Source organism: Ciconia boyciana, chromosome 1 (genome assembly GCF_034638445.1).
Source record: "Ciconia boyciana chromosome 1, ASM3463844v1, whole genome shotgun sequence".
Taxonomy (NCBI): domain Eukaryota; kingdom Metazoa; phylum Chordata; class Aves; order Ciconiiformes; family Ciconiidae; genus Ciconia; species Ciconia boyciana.
This window is the reverse complement of record NC_132934.1, coordinates 167,377,206-167,397,899: the sequence shown is the minus strand read 5'-3', so window position 1 is coordinate 167,397,899 and position 20,694 is coordinate 167,377,206.

The following is a 20,694-nucleotide window of genomic DNA, read 5'->3' as shown; positions in this document are numbered from 1 at the left end:
ATTCTATCAGAAATTGATTTCTCATACATGATTTACACAATCTTGTCAATTTTGTACATACTTAGGACTTAAAGAGATGTTTCCAGCTGCACAATGTATTTTCACACATCAGTGACAATTATTGTGTACCTTGAAACAAATGAGCACAGGTCTGTGATGACTGAAAGAATAATGGGGGAAAAAATTACCATAGTTATTACGGTTACAGTTTAAAAAACAGTTTTCTTTTTGCTTAAGGTCCCTAACATGAAGGTCCTGTTTTAGAGCATAACATTGCAACCATGATCAGCATTCATCATTGATCTTCTTTTTCCAGGCAGAAGAGTTACTATTGACAGAAGCTACAAAATGTTGCATAACTGGACTACAGCTGTACCAGCATAAAAACTGAGGATGGCTATATGGGGACGTACCTGACAGTCTTGCTTTCAGATCCATCCTCTCCTTCTTGCTAGAAACCCGCTCCAAACACACATATCGTTTAAATCACATTTTAGAAAGTTTTCACAAGCACCTCCTTCTCTCAGTTTCCTAATTAAAAAACAATCAGGTTTTTGTATCTTATAAAGTAATGAGACTAGGAACAATCTCATCATTTATTTCCTTACCTCACCCTATTAAAGTAGTGTAAAACATTTTCTTTTAAATAGATTAATTTTGCAGGCAGAAACTTAATAGATATGACTAATAAAATTCAAATACTGCTAAAGTTTGAAATTTTCCAGTTGACTGAACTCTAGACATAAAGAGTCAACATAGAATATTCTTGATTTACTAGATAACAATTGGCCAGCCTGCTTAGTCTGAAGAAGCTATATTTAATTCCTCAGGATATAAAGATCCTTCTAGATCATCTTTAGAAGGTAGGAAACAGAAGCCAACAAATGGCAGGTTGAGGAAGCTGGCTGTATTTCATGCATCAGTCTAGAATCTGCTGTGCTTTCAGCAGGTGGCAGAGGTTTCGTGTATGGAGAATGAAAATGACCCAAGGTTTGCAAAACTGATCAAGGACTGCAGTTTCTAGTTGTACACACATATCATATCTGTTGAACAAGAAAAAGTCTTATGGTGTGTTTTTGGAGGCCCACTGATAATTTGCATTGGACTGTTTCAGTTCTGAGGTCAACAGTAGTCAGCAATGTAAGACTTAGGAGAAAAAGCATCGCACAAGTTTATGTTGATAGAAACTCCACAGGAAAATTCTGTATGTTCAAGAAACTGTGACAGTTCTTATCTTCCCTTTTCAATTTTTCACACATATTTTCAATACCAGATTCTTATGACAGATTCAAGTGCAAAAGTCCTGCATGAAATAATATTCTGATGCTAAACTGGAACTACAGAGAAAAATTGCTTACACAAGATTTGGTTTTAAATCCAGGAGACACAATATAAAGTTCAAATAGGCATTTAGGCCACCGAGTTTACTAATCATTACTGGGCAAGAAAAGAAAATGAATTATTAGGTAATAGCAGTGATGGGTGAATGAAAGTACTGTGTTTGACAAGGTCAGAGGGGTTCAGCTTAAAGTAGAATAGGATCTCTTGAAAGGTACTTTATTATTATTTTTTCCGCCTTAGTTCGCTGCATATTTCTGAGGTGAGCTTAAATTCATGCATGCTTTGGTTTCATTCTGTCTATATGTGGGAGTTAATTAATGTTGATTGTTGTCTTTTGTTTTTCATTTGAATGGAAATGTGATTTAGAATATATGTGATGCACTAAGTTCTGTACACATGTTGAGCAGCTCTGTCACTTCCACTGAAAACACTGCTTCTTTGGAAAGAAGATCTTTAACTTTGGTTCTTCTGCTAGTCTTTATTCTGGTCTGCTAATAGCATAGTTGTTACCATACTTTGACATTCTATTTGCTAATCAGGGTTTTAAATTTTAAGATAAAACTTCTCTGCCAGATATTCCCTTGTCCTCACAATCTTAGAGTTTCTCAGACATGAGTTATCTTTTTTTCAGTAGTGCATTAATAGTTCCCATGCCAGCTATGCCAGTTTTCTTTCTGTTCTGATATTGACAGTTAATATTAATATGCAAAAACATATTTGAACTGAAGGTTGTATATGCAAGTCAGAGTCATGTGCTAATATTTTTTTATTTCTCATATTATAGGACAGTTGCTATGATGAAAAAAGATTTTTTTTAAAGTTTCCCTCATGCAATATCCCTTATGCTCTACTTGGCCATTATGTCTATCACTCTCCCTCCCACTAGTTTAAAAACATATTCTCCTCTTAGCTAATAAAGGAGTCATATGTTTTTCTGTTCTAAAAATTGTATTTCTAGGCAAAATAAGTAATGTTAGATGTCCTGCAGTTACCAAATATTTAATTTTAAACCCTTCTTATACTTGGGGACTAACGTAGAGAATCATGACATCACAAAAACAAAAACTGTTTTGCATCTTTTGCAGATAATTCCCTCAGCAGACAGCTCCTTCCTGAGGTGTGCATAAGGAAATTGTAAAGCTTATTTCCAGCTTTCTAACTGAGTAATATCTCTATGATCATTCCTGAAAGTTTGTAGACACTCACTGAATCTTTTGAGATTAAATTTTCACTCTCAAATAATTTGTTGTTCTGAAAACCCAATTGTTTTTATAGAATAAGAAGAGGTGCAGCATGATACTAATTTATTCTAGTAGATAAGATATTTCAGGTCTTTATTTTGTGACCCAAATTGTTTTAAATCTAATCCAAATATAATTTCTGAGATAAACACTCAGGAAATAAAATAGACACAAGTTCAGACAGTTGGGTTTATTTGTACATTTGCACAGCATATTATCATATTTCTCAAAGGCAAAGCTAATAAAGGGAAGGGCAGGTGGCTCTTCAGATGTGCTATTATTTTAGAGTGACTGGGTGTCACTTCTTTAATCTTCAAAGGTAATAAATAATGTGTTGCATGTATTAATCCAATAAAAGTATTATCAAGTTATATAAGCATAAAGAAAAAGCTTAGTCATGAACATTGCTTAGAACAGAGGAGAAAAAAGTCTGAGGCATTACAATGCATTAACAAGTTGAAAGATTTAGGAGACTAGTCATTAAGTGTCTCTGTTTACCGTCTGGGCAAATGAGACAAGCACCAGCAATATTAGCATTTTCAAACTGGGAGAAATCAGTCAATGGTGAGAGGAAAGGCTGTATCATTTTGACTAGTAGGATTAATGTAACCTAATTTTAAATCACAAAAAGTTAAATGCGTAAGTTTAACTTAGTTATCCTGTGCTCTCTCTGTGTTTAATAAGATCTGAGAGAGATGAGTTGAATTCCTCTCTGAAAAATACTTATTTTTCTTCATTGGCAATACAGTGAGAATAGGCAATGTTAGTCTCCAGCATAAATCTTGTAGGCACTTAGGTTAGGGCAGATGAATTCCACCCTTCCTGTTTTAATTCTTCAGTTGTAAAATGAGATAATCATCAAGATCTGGAGAATCAGGATTATCAAAGGAAACAGAAGACTATGGATTATTGAATTCCAGATTCTGTCATGAATACAAGAGAATGTCAAATTAAGTGAGAATCAAATATTTCAACCTTAAAAGCTGTTAGATCTATATGATTTAGTAGTTTGACCATACAGTCTGTAAGAAATCTTAGGAATTAAGTTAGTGTCTTGATAGACATTGTCTTTCTTTCTATTTCTGTTCACCAATTACTATAGGAAGCGGGATTTTTCTCATTCAACTTCAGCATCTCATAGCTAACCTAGATTGTCATTTGTGTTTCTTTGTAGTCAATGTAGAGATAAAATCCTCTTTGAACATAAGTCATTCCACAGGGTGGATAAGCCTTTCTCACTCACTGTTGAGTTAGTTGGCAGAGAAACTTGAGAATTATTAAAAAGTCACAGGAGAGAGACAGCTGTATTAGCTAGCTCTGAGCGGCTCCGTATATTATTCAGATTGTGTTGGATCCCATTCTGAGATATATAATTTTACATCTGGATCATATATGAATTATATATTTGGAACTGTAGTTTTTCAATTCTGGCGGGGGGGGCAGGTAGCTAAAGCTGGGCATTACAAGGTCGTGCTTTTAAAACACTTCAGTTACTAGATTTTGTTGGAGACTCATGATGCTAAGGAGAATTAATCTCATATGCACAAAGACTCTTTCTAAAATATCCTTAAATTGTTGTATCTTGTACTTCATGCTTGATGTGTGATGTGAGAGATATTTTATATGCTTAATATGAGTATGCATAAGTAATCTATGGCTTTGTCAAGAGTGAGCTATGTGACGATGTGCAACTTGCATGAATAAATTTTTATATAACACTGCAACAAAATGTACCTAATTTGTGTTACAAGCCTACTAGAAACTATATTGTTATTGCTGTTATTGTAAATCTCTTACCAACTACTTCGTGTTATGAAACCTTAACATTAATACAGACGCTCGTGTACTGCCACATGTCTTGCAAGATGCATTATGTATCAGGAAAACATATTCTTTTTGAGAAATGCTGACCAAGAATGCCAGCACGAACAGCTTTTCAGCCCCTTGAGCAGCACTCTTGCCAGTCAAGACTATCAGCCAGTGTGTAGCTTACTATTTTCCTTCGTGTTCCTCCAGAGACTCCTCTGTTGTTACAATCTCTTCAAAACAGTTGTTAACAGTTAGACAATTGGTGTCCTATGATTGCTGTGTAGAGTACGGATTAATAACCGTTTCAGGGTTTGCTTGTGTTCTTCTTTTTTTTAATCCATTCAGTTATTGTCTCTTATTCTATATGTTAGTTACAGATTGTCTTCAGGTCTTTTTGTTCTCTGTCTGCATGACACCAAATACTGTGGGGATCCAGAGGGAGGACTTTTCTTCGGCTTGGCTTTTGAAGTGGTTGCACATGAAAGAAAAAAAATTGAATAACAAACTCAATAAGAAGGTTTATGGACAGATGGACTAGATCTACCATATAGAAAACTGATTACTTCATTGTATCCTGGTTTGAGTTCTAATAGTACTGTCAGCTTAGTGAAGATAAAAAGCTTTATTTTGATAATTATATGATGAAAAATCATGTTGTTTTATTATCTACTTTTTTCTTTAAAATGGTGATTTATCTTAGAAATATATTCTGTTCATTAGCCTCTGAGTCTCTGTCTTCAATTCTTTCATTAGAACTTTCAGTATTTCTTTCCTGTGTTTAAAACTGTGATGCAGAGTTTTCTGTCTGCTATGTATTAATCATAGGCACAGTGTGCATATCTCATTACTATTCTTTCCAATGGAAAATATAGATGACAGGACGTTTTTTTACTGGATCTGAAATGTTTCCATGGCATTTAGAAGTTGTGTGTTTGATAGATGCATGTAAGTTTTCATTACCTCATAAGGGAAAAGGAGCCACAAGCTAGATGATACATGATGTGTGAATTGAGAGTTCTTATAAGATGATCACCCTACGGAGTAATTAGGAAAGAATAAGCAAGGTGAATGATGAATGACATCAGAAAGATCTACTCAGTCATGAGGAAAGAATACTTCTTATCTGTCTTTATTCACTGATGCTGAAGAGTTGCCACATTAAAATTTAGCATTGCATTATTTTCATTTGAAGTAAGTCTATGCTGCCATTAAATGCAGTGGTCCTCGTCTCTGGCCTTCTTTCTTCTTTCCTGCTGTGTGGGGGTGGAGAGGATAGTCTTTAGCACATAAATTTCCAGTTTCCATTCACTACATGACTGAACAAAAACTAGTGAGGACCAAAGGATACTGCAAGCATAAATAGTAAAGGAGAAGGTGGCCTTGCCCTTTATGAAATCAGCAAAGACTTGCTGAATTAAAGTGTACTGGGTGTAGGTGCCAAAGTTTTGGTGGCAGGGGGCTGCAGAGGTGGCTTCTGTGAGGCGAGGCTGGGGCTGCCCCATTCTGGACACAGCTGGTTCCAGCCCGCTCCAATGAACCTACCGCAGGACATAGCTGAGCCCCTCAGCCAAGATGGTGGTACCTCAGGGAAAATATGTTTGAGAAAGGGTAAAAATGGCACAGAGAGAGAGAAGGGTGGAACAAAAGAGCAGATGGAAGACCAATGCCTGAAGAGGAAGAGGAGGAGAAGGAGGAGGAGGAGGAGGAAGAGGAGCTCCATGGTGGAACAGATATTCCCTGCTGCCCAGCCAATCCTGAAGAAAAGCATGAGGAAGGAGTGGCAGAGAGGAGGTGTTATGAACTGACCACAACCCCCATTTCCCACCCTCCCCTGCACCTCTCTGGAGGGGAGGAGGTAGAGGAGCTGGGGATGAAGGTGTGAAATTGAGCCTGGGAATAGGGGGAGGAAAGGTGCTGTTTTAATGTTTACCTTTTTGTTTCTCACTACCCAAGTCTTGCTTAACTGGCAATAAATTAGTTTTCCCCATGTTGAGTCTGTTTTGCCAGTGATGGTGATTGGTAAATGAACTCCCTGACTTTACCTCAGTCCATGAGCTTTCTTGTTCCTGTTTTTCTCCTGTTTTCTCCCCTGTTCCTACTGAGGAGGTGGAGTGAGTGAGCAGCTGGGTGGGAGTTTGATTGTTGGCCAAGGCTAAGCCACCATATAAAGTAAATTATAACCACAAGTTTATATAAAACATAGATTTAATGAGTCAACTTTTTCAAAGGGCTTCTTTATCAAATACATCTTCTTTATAGCATTTTGTTGCATATCTTTCTTGTCTTATTGTTAGTTTTTCTGTATTTGAATATTTTTACAGATTTTGATTTGTAGAATGGTACTTTACAGTTTAACTAGTATGATTGTGGAAGCTTAAAATTTTGATTAAAAAAGGATTCAAGATTTATAAAGGAAAATAAGTTTTACGTTGTTTATCCTTCAATACAAAATTATTTTTAGATGAATTTTATAGAAAATTTCTAAACAATAGATTCCCTTGTAGATTACAGCATTACAAATCTAGAAAAGCTGTACTGAAATTAATGTAATGTCTCCATTTTACAGTAGGAAAACTTCTATTAACTTCAATTGTGGGTACAGGGGGAAAAAAAAGCATCTCAAAATTTTACTTTCCATGTGCAAAATGCATTTTTAAATAGTTTGCAAAAATGGGTTATGCATCCCTTTGTTATTTTATAGCTATAGAGAAACAATTAAATTCAGAACATGGGAATGCATCTTTTGCATGCATACTGGTTGTGGAGGAGTCTGCATGGCTTTCCATTGGTGCTGAAATCTGGCAGAAATGAATATGTAAACCGTAGCTTTAAGAAGATGGGTACAGAAAGGAAAGTAGCTATTGAGCGGTGCTTGTGGAAACTAACACCACTAATGCACAGATTGCCGGAAACAGATAATAACTGGATAAATTCCTGGCAAGATGATCCACATGAGGTCACAAAGGTCAGCACAAGCCATGGCAGGCTGGGTTTCGGCAGACATCCAGAGGAGAATCATCTCTGGGCCTGACCACAGGCCAGAGAGAGGAAGAAGATGACCCTGCCTTTGCTGTTCATCCACAGCAAAGAAGCTGTGCATCTACACCATGGTCAGCACCAGAAAGAGAGCAGACCTCAATGGGTGGCAGGTACCCACTACCATCAGCATGAGTACCTGCCCAGAGCAACCCTGACGTCCCTCAATCTGCCACACTGGGTCTTTGGTGGCCAGAAAGGTGATGGTGTTGTAGTTAATGTGTCAAAGTGTGAAAGTGCCAGTGTCCTCTGTGTCTGTATGACCATGTGTGCTGCCATTGCAAGTGTTAGGTCATGTTTTGTTTGTGTATAATTGTGGTTTTAGTAATATGGTTAACACAGTAGTCCAACTATTATTGTTATGTAATGAAGGACAGTATAATGTATTGTTTGTTATCTATTGTTACTGATTGTTATTGATTTAACTGCCAATCTCTCTGAGCACACCAGTCTTTAAATTCCAGAGCATTATTTGTCTTATGACACTGATGAAAACATGATCTGAATAGCCGGTGCTAAGAATGGAACACAGGCTTTGCCATGTGAAAAACAGATGCCTGCATTTGAATTACTTACTGATATCTTTGTAAAAATTAGTCCAACTTAGGGTACAATGTACTTCATAGCCTTATTTTGGATGAACCAAATTGTCCTTTGAAAGTGTTTAGTCTCCATGTAATATTCTAGGAAGACAAATACCTAAAAGTATAAAAAATCTATATCTTATTTGAATTCTGCCTTATGCTTTCATATAACAAACATAATGTATTATGAATATTATATCTAGAAAAGAATGTTATATTTATCATTATTAATATAAATTTAAATATTTTAATTGTCTTCTACTTCACTATATAAGTAATTTGACTGCCTTTTGTTAGGTATGTGTCTGAGAATCCAATTTTGAAGCCAGCTAAAGCTTCATTTCATACTCTTGAAAATCAAGGAACTCACTTAATAACTTATTGTACTGGTTTTGAAGAATGAAGAACAATTTTCAAGAACTGTGCTGGGTTAGATGTTCAAAAGGAGGCTCCCCTCTACACATCATGCAACCGACACTATGTGGAGTAAGTGGATCACACTGATCATACAATAGGTCAAATGGGAAACCCTGACTGCCCAGGAATCCTGGAAGTGATCAAGGAGTGGCCAGAAGACAGAAATTTTAGAGCATCACCAGAGGAGGTGGCTTGTGCTGAAGAGGCCCCACTGTATTAAAAAATACCAGGAAATGAGAAGCAATATGCCCTGTTTACTGATGGGTCCTGTTAACGTTGTGGAAAAGCATTAGAGCTGCTGTGTGGAGTCCTGCATGGTAAGTCACAGAAACTGTTTAATAAATAGGTGAATTGGGCCAATTTGCAGAAGTGAAAGCCATACAGCTGGGTTTGGATATTGCTGAATTAGAAAAATGACCAGTACTCTATATCTATACTGACTCATGGATGGTGACAAATGCCCTGAGGGGGTGGATAGAGAAATGGAAGCAGAGCAACTGGCAGCACAGAGGTAAACCCATCTGGGCTGCTGCATTGTGGCAAGATATTGCTGCCCAGGTAGAGAACCTGGTTGTAAAAGTACGTCACGTAGATGTTCACATACCCAAGGGTTATGTTACTGAAGAACATCGAAAAAACAAGCAGGTGGAGAAGGCTGATAGAAATGGCATTTGGACAATGCCCTTTAACTTTTGGTCAGACCCGAATTCCTCAGGCAGTTGGACTAGATGATCATTGTAGGTCCCTTCCAACTGAAATATTTAATTCCATTCCATTCTAAATACAGTGGCTCAGGTGGACCTGGATGGGGGAATGTAAGGGTGAGCTATTTATATCTTGGTGGGCCCCTGGCACATCAGGACACCTAGGAAGAGAAGCAACATACAGATGGGTTTGTGACTGAGGGGTGGACTTAACCATTGACACCATTACACAGGTTATCCGTGAATGTCAAACACAGAATCACAGAATCACTTAGGTTGGAAAAGAACCTTAAAATCACCAAGTCCACCACTAAACCATGCCCCTAAGCATCACATCAACACATCTTTTAAATATCTCCAGGGACGGTGACTCAATCACTTCCCTGGGCAGCCTGCTCCAATACTTAATTACTCTTTTAGTGAAGAAATTTTTCCTAATATCTCATCTAACCTCCCTTGGCAGAACTTGAGGCTGTTTGCTCTTGTTCTATCGACTTGACTCAGTTGCCGAGGCAAGCAGCTCCGGTGCTGGCACGATCAACAGTGGAGTGCTCTAGGGTGGTGCACAGGGGGTTTCCTGAGCCTGGGAAACCTCAGGGGGAGCCAAGAGAGATGCCAGGAGCCTGCAGCTTGCATGACAACAGCTGACGAGACCTGGGCAGGGCCAGAAGCAACAGTTGCCAAGCCCCCGCCCCACATATAAAAGAAGCCCCTGGGGAGTGCTAGTGAGCAGAAGTGCTGAAAACAGTGTGGACAAACAGGGCATGGTACGGCAGTTGGTGTGGAAGAGTGTGCAGAAAGGGTGTTGTAGCTCTGCCAGCTCAACCGGGGAGCAATGGTATCCACCCAGCAGAAGCTCTAACCTCTGCACCCACCACAACTGACGCAGCTTCCCAGACAGACGGAATATGCTGCCAGCCAGGTGTGAGGCTGCAGGGTGTGCCCTGCTCTTATGGCAGGATCGGATGGCAGTAATGAGCACACCTCTGGGAGGCTGTGCCGGTTTTGGCTGGGATAGTGTCAATTTTCTTCACAGTAGCTAGTATTGGGCTATGTTTTGGATTTGGGCTGAAAACAGCGTTGATAATACAGGCATGCTTTAGTTATTGCTGAGCAGTGCTTACATAGAGTCAAGGCCTTTTCTGCTTCTCACACCACCCCACCAGTGAGTAGGCTGGGGTCAGTTAACATCTGACCCCAGCTGACCAAAGGGCTATTCCACACCATATGACGTCATAATCAGCATATAAAGCTGGAAGAAGAAGAAGGAAGGGGGGAACACTTGGAGTGATGGTGTTTGTCTTCCCAAGTAACCGTTATGCGTGATGGAGCCCTGCTTTCCTGGAGATGGCTGAACACCTGCCTGCCCATGGGAAGTAGTGAATGAATTATTTGTTTTGCTTTGCTTGAGTGCTCAGCTTTTGCTTTACCTATTAAACTCTTTATCTCAACCCAAGAGTTTTCTCACTTTTACTCTTCTGATTTTCTCTCCCATCCCACTAGTGGGGAGCGAGTGAGCAGCTATGTGGAGCTTAGCTGCCTACCAGGTTAAAACAACACCACCACATTATTGGAGAGGAATCCCAGCCTCAACCATTTTAACAAAAAATGCAGTCTGTATTGAAACTGACTTTCACATAGACTCCAAAAAAACAGAAATATGCAGTTTTTAAAGGCTGCTTAGGCAGCTCCATAAGATAAAATCATGCCTTCTTCTATGTTGTGGTTTAGCTTCAGTCAGCAATTAAGCAACATACAACTGCTTGCTCACACTCTCCCCAGTGGGATGGGGGAGAGAATCAGAAGAGCAAAATTAAGAAAACTAGTGGGTTGAGATAAGAACAGTTTCAGTAATTGGGTAATAATAATAATAATAATAATAATAATAAATAATTGCAATGAAAAGGAAAACAACAAGAGAGTGAAAGAGGAACAAAACCCAGGAAATAACAAGTGATACAACCGCTCACCTCCCGCTGACCGATGGCCAGCCAGTCCCTGAGCAGCGATCGCTACCCCCCGGCCAACTCCCCACAGTTTATACACTGAGCATGATGTCATACGGTATGGAATAGCCCTTTGGCCAGTTTGGATCAACTATCTTGGCTGTGCCCTCTCCCAGATTCTTGTGCACCTAGCAGAGCAGGGGAAGCTGAAAAGTCCTTCACTAGTGTAAACATTACTTAGCAACAACTAAAACATCAGTGTATTATCAATATTATTCTCATACTAAATCCAAAACACAGCGCTATGCCAGCTACTAAGAAGAAAATTAACTCTATCCCAGCCAAAACCAGGACAGTATCCACCCCTTATTCTATACCATCTATGTCATGCACAGGTCCTACCCTTTCTAATACATTCCAATGGATCACCACCACTTTTCCTGTCTTTTCAGATATACAAACAGATGTCATTCCCTTGGCCTATGGGCCATCCCTCTAAAATGTCCATTGAGTTAATTTAGTCCATGACTTTGGGCTCCAGCTTTGGGCTCCATAAGAGTCCTTCAGGGCAGGAGAGATGGTGCGTGGTGTTGGATTGTTGCATGCTGAAGTCAGATCTGATTCCATCAGTGCTGCACTTTGCTTGCTTTCATCAAAGTTCATTCTTCATTAATCTGGGTGATTCTCAGTGAAATACCGTTGATATGGTGTATAGTAACCATAAAAGTGATGACATACAGTATTATATAGCATTTAACATCATACCATTCAGTTTATTGGCTACTTTCACCAAAAATCAAATCCCCTTGAGGTACACAGCAGACTTCCCCATCCTTTCACACTAACCACCAAGCACACCCAGGTCCTTGAGCAAAAGCAATCCAAAGGATGGGCTTGCCTTTGCCTGAGGCAGGAGTAACCCAGACTGTCTTCCCCAGCATATTTTTTATGTGCACTACAGGGAATATATCTCCTTCGACACTGCGTAAAAGTTTTGATTGGGCAAGGCCAGCTCGATTGGCAGATCCCCTAGTGTTGACTAACCAGGTGTCCTTTGCTAAATGTGTGTCCCAATGTTTGAATGTCCCACCACCATTGCTCTCAGTGTAGTCTTTAACAGTCCATTGTATTTTTTTATTTTCCCGGAGGCTGGTGCATGACAGAGGATATGAGATACCCCCTCAATGCCATGCTCTTTGGCCCAGGTGTCTATGAGGTTGTTTCGGAATTCAGTCCTGTTGTCTGACTCAATTCTTTCTGGGGTTCCATGTCGCCATAAGACTTGCTTTTCAAGGCCTAGGAGAGTATTCCGGGCAGTGGCATGGGGCACGGGATATGTTTCCAACCACCCAGTGGTTTCTTCCACCATGGTGAGCACATAGCACTTGCCTTGGTGGGTTTGTGGGAGGGTAATATAATCAATCTGCCAGGCTTCCCCATATTTATATTTCAGCCATGGTCCTCCATACCAGAGAGGCTTTAACCGCTTGGCTTGCTTGATTGCAGCGCATGTTTCACATTAATGGATAACCTGTGCATTGCTGTCCATGGTCAAGTCCACCCCTCGATCACGAGCCCATGTATCTGCTGCATCTCTTCCTTGATGGCCTGAGGTGTCATGAGCCCACCAAGCTATAAATAATTCACCCTTATGTTGCCAGTCCAGACCCACCTGAGCCACTTCAATCTCAGCAGCCTGATCCACCTGCTGGTTGTTTTGATGTTCCTCAGTGGCCCAGCTGTTGGGTACGTGAGCATCTACGTGACGTACTTTTACAACCAGGTTCTCTACCCGGGCAGCACTACCTTGCCACAATGTGGCAGCCCAGCTGGTTTGCCTCTGTGCTGCCAGTTGTTCTGCTTCCATTGTTGTAACCACCCCCACAGGGCATTTCCCACCACCCATGAATCAGTATGGAGATAAAGTACAGGCCATTTTTCTCATTCAGCAATATCTAAAGCCAGCTGGATGGCCTTGACTTCTGCAAATTGCCTCAATTTCCCTTCTCCTTCAGCAGTTTCTACAACTTGTCGTATGAGACTCCATAGAGCACCTTTCCACCTCCGATGCTTTCCTACAATACACCAGGACCCATCAGTGAACAGGGCATATTGCTTCTCATTTTCTGGTGGTTTGTTCTACAGTGGGGCCTCCTCAGCACACGTCCGTCACCTCCTCCTCTGGTGATATTCCAAAAGCTTTGCCTTCTGGCCAGTCCTTGACCCAGTCCACTTCCAAAATTCCTGGGCGATGAGGGTTTCCTATTCGAGGCCATTGTGTGATCAGTGTGACCCACTTACTCCACGTAGCATCAGTTGCATGATGTGTAGAGGGGACCCTCCCTTTGAACAGCCAGTCCAGCATCGGCAGTCGGGGTGCCAGGAGGAGCTGTGCTTCAGTACCAACCACTTCTGAAGCAGCTCGTACCCTTTCATATGCTCCCAATATCTCTTTTTTAGCTGGAGTATAGTGGGCCTCGGATCCTCTGTATCCCGAACTCCAAAACCCTAAGGGTCGACCTTGAGTCTCTCCTGGTGCTTTCTGCCAGAGGCTCCAGGTGGGGCCATTCTCCCCGGCCGTGGTGTAGAGCACATTCTTTACATCTTGCCCTGCCTGGACTGGCCCAAGGGCTTACTGCATGAACTATCTCCTGTTTAATTTGTTCAAAGGCTTGTCATTGCTCAAGGCCCCGTCTGAAATCATTCTTCTTCTTCTGGGTCACTTGATAGAGAGGGCTTACAATCAGACTGTAATTCAGGATATACATTCTCCAAAATCCCACGATGCCTAAGAAAGCTTGTGTTTCCTTTTTGCTGGTTGGTGGAGACATGGCTGTTATTTTGTTGATCACATCCATTGGGGTCTGATGATGTCCATCTTGCCATTTTACTCCTAAAAAATGGATTTCCCTTGACCTTACTTTGTTTTATGGCAAAACTGGCCTTCAGAAGGATTTGGACTATTTTCTTTCTCAAAAACTTCTTCTGCTGTGTTGCCCCATATGATGATGTCATGAACGTATTGCAGGTGTTCTGGAGCTTCACCCTGTTCCAGTGCAGTCTGCATCAGTCCATGGCAAATGGTGGGGCTGTGTTTCCACCCCTGGGGCAGTTGATTCCAAGTGTACTGAACACCCCTCCAAGTGAAAGTAAACTGTGGTCTGTGCTGTCTGCCAAAGGCATTGACAAAAACACATTAGCGATATAATTTGTGGCGTACCACTTGGCTGCCTTTGACTCCAATTCATATTGAAGTTCCAGCGCGTCCAGCATAGCAGCACTCAGCGGCGGCGTGACTTCATTCAGGCCACGATAGTCTACTGTTAGTCTACACTCTTCATTAGACTTTTGCACTGGCCGTATGGGACTGTTAAAAGGTGAGCGAGTCTTACTGATCACTCTTTGGCTCTCCAGTCAATGAATCAGCTTATGGATGGGAATCAGGGAGTCTCGGTTGGTGCGATATTGCCTCCAGTGCACCGTTGTGGTAGCAATCGTCACTTGTTGTTCTTTGACCCTCAGCAACCCCACAACAGAAGGGTCCTTTGAGAGACCAGGCAATGTGGACAGCTGTTTAATTTCCTCCGTCTCCAAGGCAGCTATACCAAAAGCCCACTGGTACCCTTCTGGGTCCTTGAAATACCCTCTCCTGAGGCAGTCTATGCCAAGGATGCACGGAGCCTCTGGGCCAGTCACAATGGGGTGCTTTTGCCATTCATTCCCAGTTAGGCTCACTTCAGCCTCCAATACAGTTAGCTGTTGGGATCCCCCTGTCACTCCACAAATACAGATGGGTTCTGCCCCTTTATAGCTTGATGGCATTAGGGTACACTGTGCACCGGTATCTACTAGAGCCTTATACTCCTGTGGATCTGATGTGCCAGGCCATTGAATCCACACAGTCCAGTGAACCCAGTTGTCCATTTCCTCTAATTGGCTGGAGGCAGGGTCCCTCTAGTCCTGGTCACAGTATTCGTTACCTACTTCTTGTAAATACGAGTCATAAGTTTCTACATTAAAATCAGGAGTAAGATCATCCCTTTTACTCTGTCTGGGGAACTGCCCACTGGAAACCAGATCAGCAATTTTCCTGGAAGAGCCCCCTTTGGTGATTGTTTTTCCTTGCAACTTACTTACCCACGCCTCTAGGGTCAAAGCAGGTTTTCCATCCCACTTCCTCATGTACTCTCCATGGTCATGCAGGTAAAACCACAGGGTGCCCCGTAGTGTGTACCCTCTATATCCTCTCTCTTGAGCAGAACGCTGACTCCTAATAGCTGAGACACTGGTCCATACAGGTGGGGAGTAGGATCTATCCTCTTTAAGTTGCTGGACCAGCTTCTCCACAGCTGAGATGAGGGAGGAAGAGGTACTTTCTTCGTACTCCTGGATTTGGCTAGCCGCTTCATCCAGCACTTGTCCCTCTCTGTCTTTCCAGTTCAGTATTGACAATGAGTTGGCATACGATGCTGATGCGCTCCGTACCAGCTTCCACCACATGGGTTGTGTGCACTTAACTTCATCTGGATATGGATAACTGCTTGTTCAGGTCATCATAATTTACCTCCAGCATGGTTAACTCCCTCAGGCACTGGATACCTCTCTCCATGGTTGTCCGTTTGCCTGGGTGATACATAACATCTTCCTTGAAGGGATATCTTTCTTTCATAGCTGAGAGGAGTCGCCTGCAGAGGCTGAGGTCTTGTGCTCCTTTTCCAATTGCTTTGTCAATGCCCCCTTCCCTAGAAAGGGATCCCAGCTGTTTGGCTTCCTTACCCTCTAATTCCAGGCTACTGGCCCCATTATCCCAGCATAGGAGCAGCCAGGTGACAATGTGTTCACCTGGACCATGGCTGAAATATTTTCTCATATCTCACATCTCACTCAGGGATAGGGATCGGGTGGTTTCCATCTCATTTATGAGTTCTTCCTCCTCCTCTCCCTGTGATGGCCATGCTCTTTCATCTTCTCTTTCTAAATGAGCTGACTTTCATTTCCAAGATTTCTTCTTGTGTATAGGGGTGACTGACACCAGCACAGATTGGTTCCCTGGTTCAGCTGCAGTGCCTATCTCTGGGGTTGGAGTAACCACAGTATCTGTTGCCGAGGTTGGAGTAGCCATAGCGACTGTTGCCAAGGGTGTTGGAGTAGCCACAGTGCCTGTTGCAGCAGGGGTTGGAGTAGTCTTGGCACCTGTTGCATGCAGGGTTGGAGGAGCCATGGCGTCTGTTGCAGGTGGGTTTAGAGTAGCTGCAGTGCCTGCCGCTTTGTTGTCAGATCCTGACATCTTCTCTTCCCCTTGAGGGTTCTGAATAGTCTTGAACGGGGCTTGGTAGGCATGGGCCAGGCCCCAGCACGTTGCAGTGATTTGTGTCTCTGTGGAATTGCCAGGGTAACAACATACTTTTTCCAAATATTTTGTTAGTTTTTTAGGATCCTGCACTTGTTCAGGGGTGAAGTTCCAAAACACTGGAGGTGCCTACTGTCCTAGGTACTTGCCCATAGTATCCCACACACCCTGCCACTCATAACTATCCAGCCTTGGGGCAGAACTCTGGATGATATTCTTAAATTGCTTATTAACCTTAGACAAAACCAAAACTATATTCCCAAGCAGTACCAATAAAAGTTAACTACCCATGGATGTTCAAGATACTGAAAAGTTACTGTAATGAAGGAGGAAATGTCATAGAAGAAGGTAGTAAAGTTGCTATTCTGTATTTCCTCCATTAAAAACCTCTCAGAGGAAGAAGTATAATTGCTAATTGTCTCCATGAGGCAGTACTCGACATACAGTAATGGCTTCAGTACAAAACTTAGATAACAAATGAAACTCAAGGTCACTGTTTAAAAACAAATCTCCCAGGCAAAACATCACTAATCACTGCAGAGCACAGCAAACTGCAAAAAACAACATCGATCTTTATCATGCACAGCAAAAAAATGAGCATGGTGCAGATCAGATAAACCAGTATGGAGAACAGATGAATCAGTATCATGACCTGCAACTACTAACAGATCTAAATTCCTTAGTACGCTCTCGTTAATCTGTTCTTATCTGAAACCCTTTGAGCCCCACGTTGGGTGCCAAAAAGGACTGTTGTGGTTTAGCTTCAGTTGGCAAGCAAGCACCACACAGCCACTCCCTCACCCTCCCCCCGGTGGGATGAGGGAGAGAATCAGAAGAACAAAAGTAAGAAAACTCATGGGCTGAGATAAGAACTGTCTAATATTAGGGGGGGGGGGGGGAATAATGAAAAGGAAAACAAGAAGAGAGAGAGAAAAAGAAATCCCAGGAAAAGACAAGTGATATAGCCACTCACCACCTGCTGACTGATGCCCAGCCAGTCCCCGAGCAGCGATCACTACCCCCTGGCCAGCTGCCCCCAGTTTATATACTGAGCATGACGTCATTAATGTTATCAATATTATTCTCATACTAAATCCAAAACATAGCATTATACCAGCTGCTGTGAAGAAAATTAACTCTATCCCAGCCAAAACTAGGACACTCTAGGACAAGAGCTGAGTTGAAATCTGCTGGCTTGCCTCAGCACCAGCTTGCAATTCAATGTGCCAGCTCCTGTTTATGAATTATCAGCCCCACCCTCTAGCTGCTTGCTCAGTGGGCAACTCATAGCAATACCATATATTTGGATGCATGTTCTTGCTCATGAGCAGAAGAACAAAAGTGGATTTATATCTGTCTTTTTTGCCAGTTTATGTACAATCCAACAAGCAATCCAGTTCTTCATCTTTAGTAAAATGAACTCATACCAATTTACAAAAACTGAAAAATATATTTCATAAAGCTTTACCAAGAAATGAATAAATAAATAAATAAAAATTTGCAGTCAGGCAAAACCTGGAAGCTTTTTTTTTGATATCCCAAAGGGAAGTTGATGAAAACAAAATATTTCAAGTCTATTTTACAAGTAATTCTGATAGTAGAAATTAAAAAAAAAAAACCTTTTAGTTATAATGGAAGTTCCATTGCAGTCTTACGTGTATTTCTGGTTACCCCAAAGTCAGAATGCACATATTTGGTACGAACAGAGTTTATGGCATAATACAATATGAAGTCCAATATCATACACGTTGTTTGTGGCCTTTTTCATTACTTAGGTGCTCTCAGGATGCTGCTGCTGGTATTTGTATTCACCAGTGCCAATAAAATTCCCTATGGTGAAATTTTTGTTGTAAAATATGGTAATTTTCTAAGTGAAAAATAGGGTATTATTAAGCTATATATCGCTGTTAGTAATGTTGTGACTTTTACTGCGGGTGTTTGAATGCCTCCAGTAACTATTCGATGAATCTATCCCCAAAGGAAAGTGTGAAGTATCACTGAATTACTGCTGTCAAAACTAACAGAGGCTTTATATTACAGAGGCAGTCTGTGCTATAAAAAAAAAAAAATAAATTGCATCGGGCAGAGAAAAGAAAGAAAAACAACCCAAAACAAAAATCCAAAACTAAACCACAGTTCCTACAGAAGTATTTTTCTCTGTTTTCCTGTAAATCTTCCCTTTTGTCATTTGAATCTCAAACATTATATTGGATTTTATTAAATTTATTATTTCTATTTTCAGCTTATTTCATCTTTCCTTAACAACCTTTGTAGAGACTACTTACTTCACTCTAACATTTTTTTTTTAAAAGCAGTAAAACTGTACAGGTGCTGTTTTCAAACCCACAACCAGCCTTTTTGTAATTGTACTTATGCTGAAGCTAATGGGATACATGTTCACCAGTACTGGCAGCTGTTGAAAAGCCTCTTTTTTATTATGATAAATTAATAAGAATTCACAACTAAAAATTTAGTTTAAAGATACAGGCTGCATCACACAAAGGAGTGTGAAACTACTAAAAAATTGAGTTCAATTCTGTCACAAAATCATGCAATATGAAAAAGAATAAAAATTATTAAGAATTTCTGAAAAAAAAGAGGTATTTACATGGCAGATTTGATTATATTTTTCCTGTTTTAAAGCATAAACCAATGAAAACACTACTGATAGGAATGCTCAAATGCAAAAGAATATGTAGTGTTGAATACTTCAACATTGTTTCCAAATATATATGAAGAAAAAATGCATTTAGGAGTTTGTGGAAACACGTAGATATTTTTCTTTTTAAATTTTATATTTAATAAAAGGAAGTTTTCATATTCTGAGCCTTATTAAGAGAAACTCAAGGTATGGGTTTGGGGTTTTGGTTGTTTTTTTGGACAAAAGATCTGAAAGGAAATTAAAGTTTCAATAGTTCTACTTATAAGGTATGTATTTTGTATGAATATTGTAACTCTCAACCAAATTAGACTATGGAGAATCTAATACAATAACCTGGCAACATTAAACATTATATATTCAATTTGTGTGTCGTATTTATATATGTATGTGTTGGCTTCTGTTTTGGTTTTTTTCCTGTTCAAGCATTCCCATATACCCTAAGGTTATCCCCAGCACACACACAACATAGCCTTGCTTTCATTCTGTAAAAACACTGTTCTGCTGAATTGCAAAACAATCCTCACATTATTTGACACACTGCACAGAGAAACAACAGAAACTAACACATGTAAGAAATATTTATATTTTTGATACAAAGGTACATAACTACAACCCAGTGCTAGATGGGTGTGCCCTTAGACGTAAGTGGAAAGGTGTTTGTTTATCTCTGGCTTATAAGATCTTTGGATGAGTAGCTCAGCCTCAGAAAACTAAACTGTTAAAGCCTAGGTTAGAGAAGATAAATTACACTTATAGAATCTTAGATATTCAGAGAGAATTCAGCGGGGTAAGCAGATTAAGAATTTGCGGACAGAAGGGAAACAAAAGGCTACCTTCAGAGAAAGGTTCACTGTAGGTAGGAAAACATCAAATGAAGAAGCAAAATAATGAAACAGAAGACAGTATTTGTTACAAAAGCCATGCACAAGTGATGAGATCTTAAATTCTGTAAGATTTCAGAGGACATATAAGAACAATCACAAGTATAGCACCTCAGCACAGCAAATGTAGTTTTTTCACAGTTGTTAGCCCACCACAGTTCTTTTAGTAACTTAGCAATAAAAGGGCTAATGGCTTTTCAGGCCATTATGGACCTGCCTGGTCTTGACTTTCTTTCAGCTTAGTTTTAGCTGCAACACCATCTTGCTCAACAATCTGATGACTGTCATCTAACTTGCTTGTAGCTTCAGCTTAGCTTTATGCAACTGTACCAAGGAATTGTACCACCTACGGTAGAGGTTTAATAAAACTTAATAATAATTGAAACTAAATTTGTACATCAGGCAAAAAGAAGTGTTAGCAACAGACTGTTCGGAAACATGAAAAAGAACACCACATGCAAGACTGAAGAGGAAAGAAAGTGAACTACCACCACTACTAACACCATACTCCTCTTGACAAAGGACTCTATACTGGCAACCCACCACAGCATCCTATGATAAGAAAAATGGCCCTTGACCTTTGACTGCAGTTGCTTAGAAAGCTGAGTATAGCAATGGAGAACAGGGGAAGATACTAGATATCTATAACTGAAAAGTGTTAATATCATTGTAATTAGATTAATGATAGCTGCTTGCTGTATTTTGATTAGACTGTTAAAACAT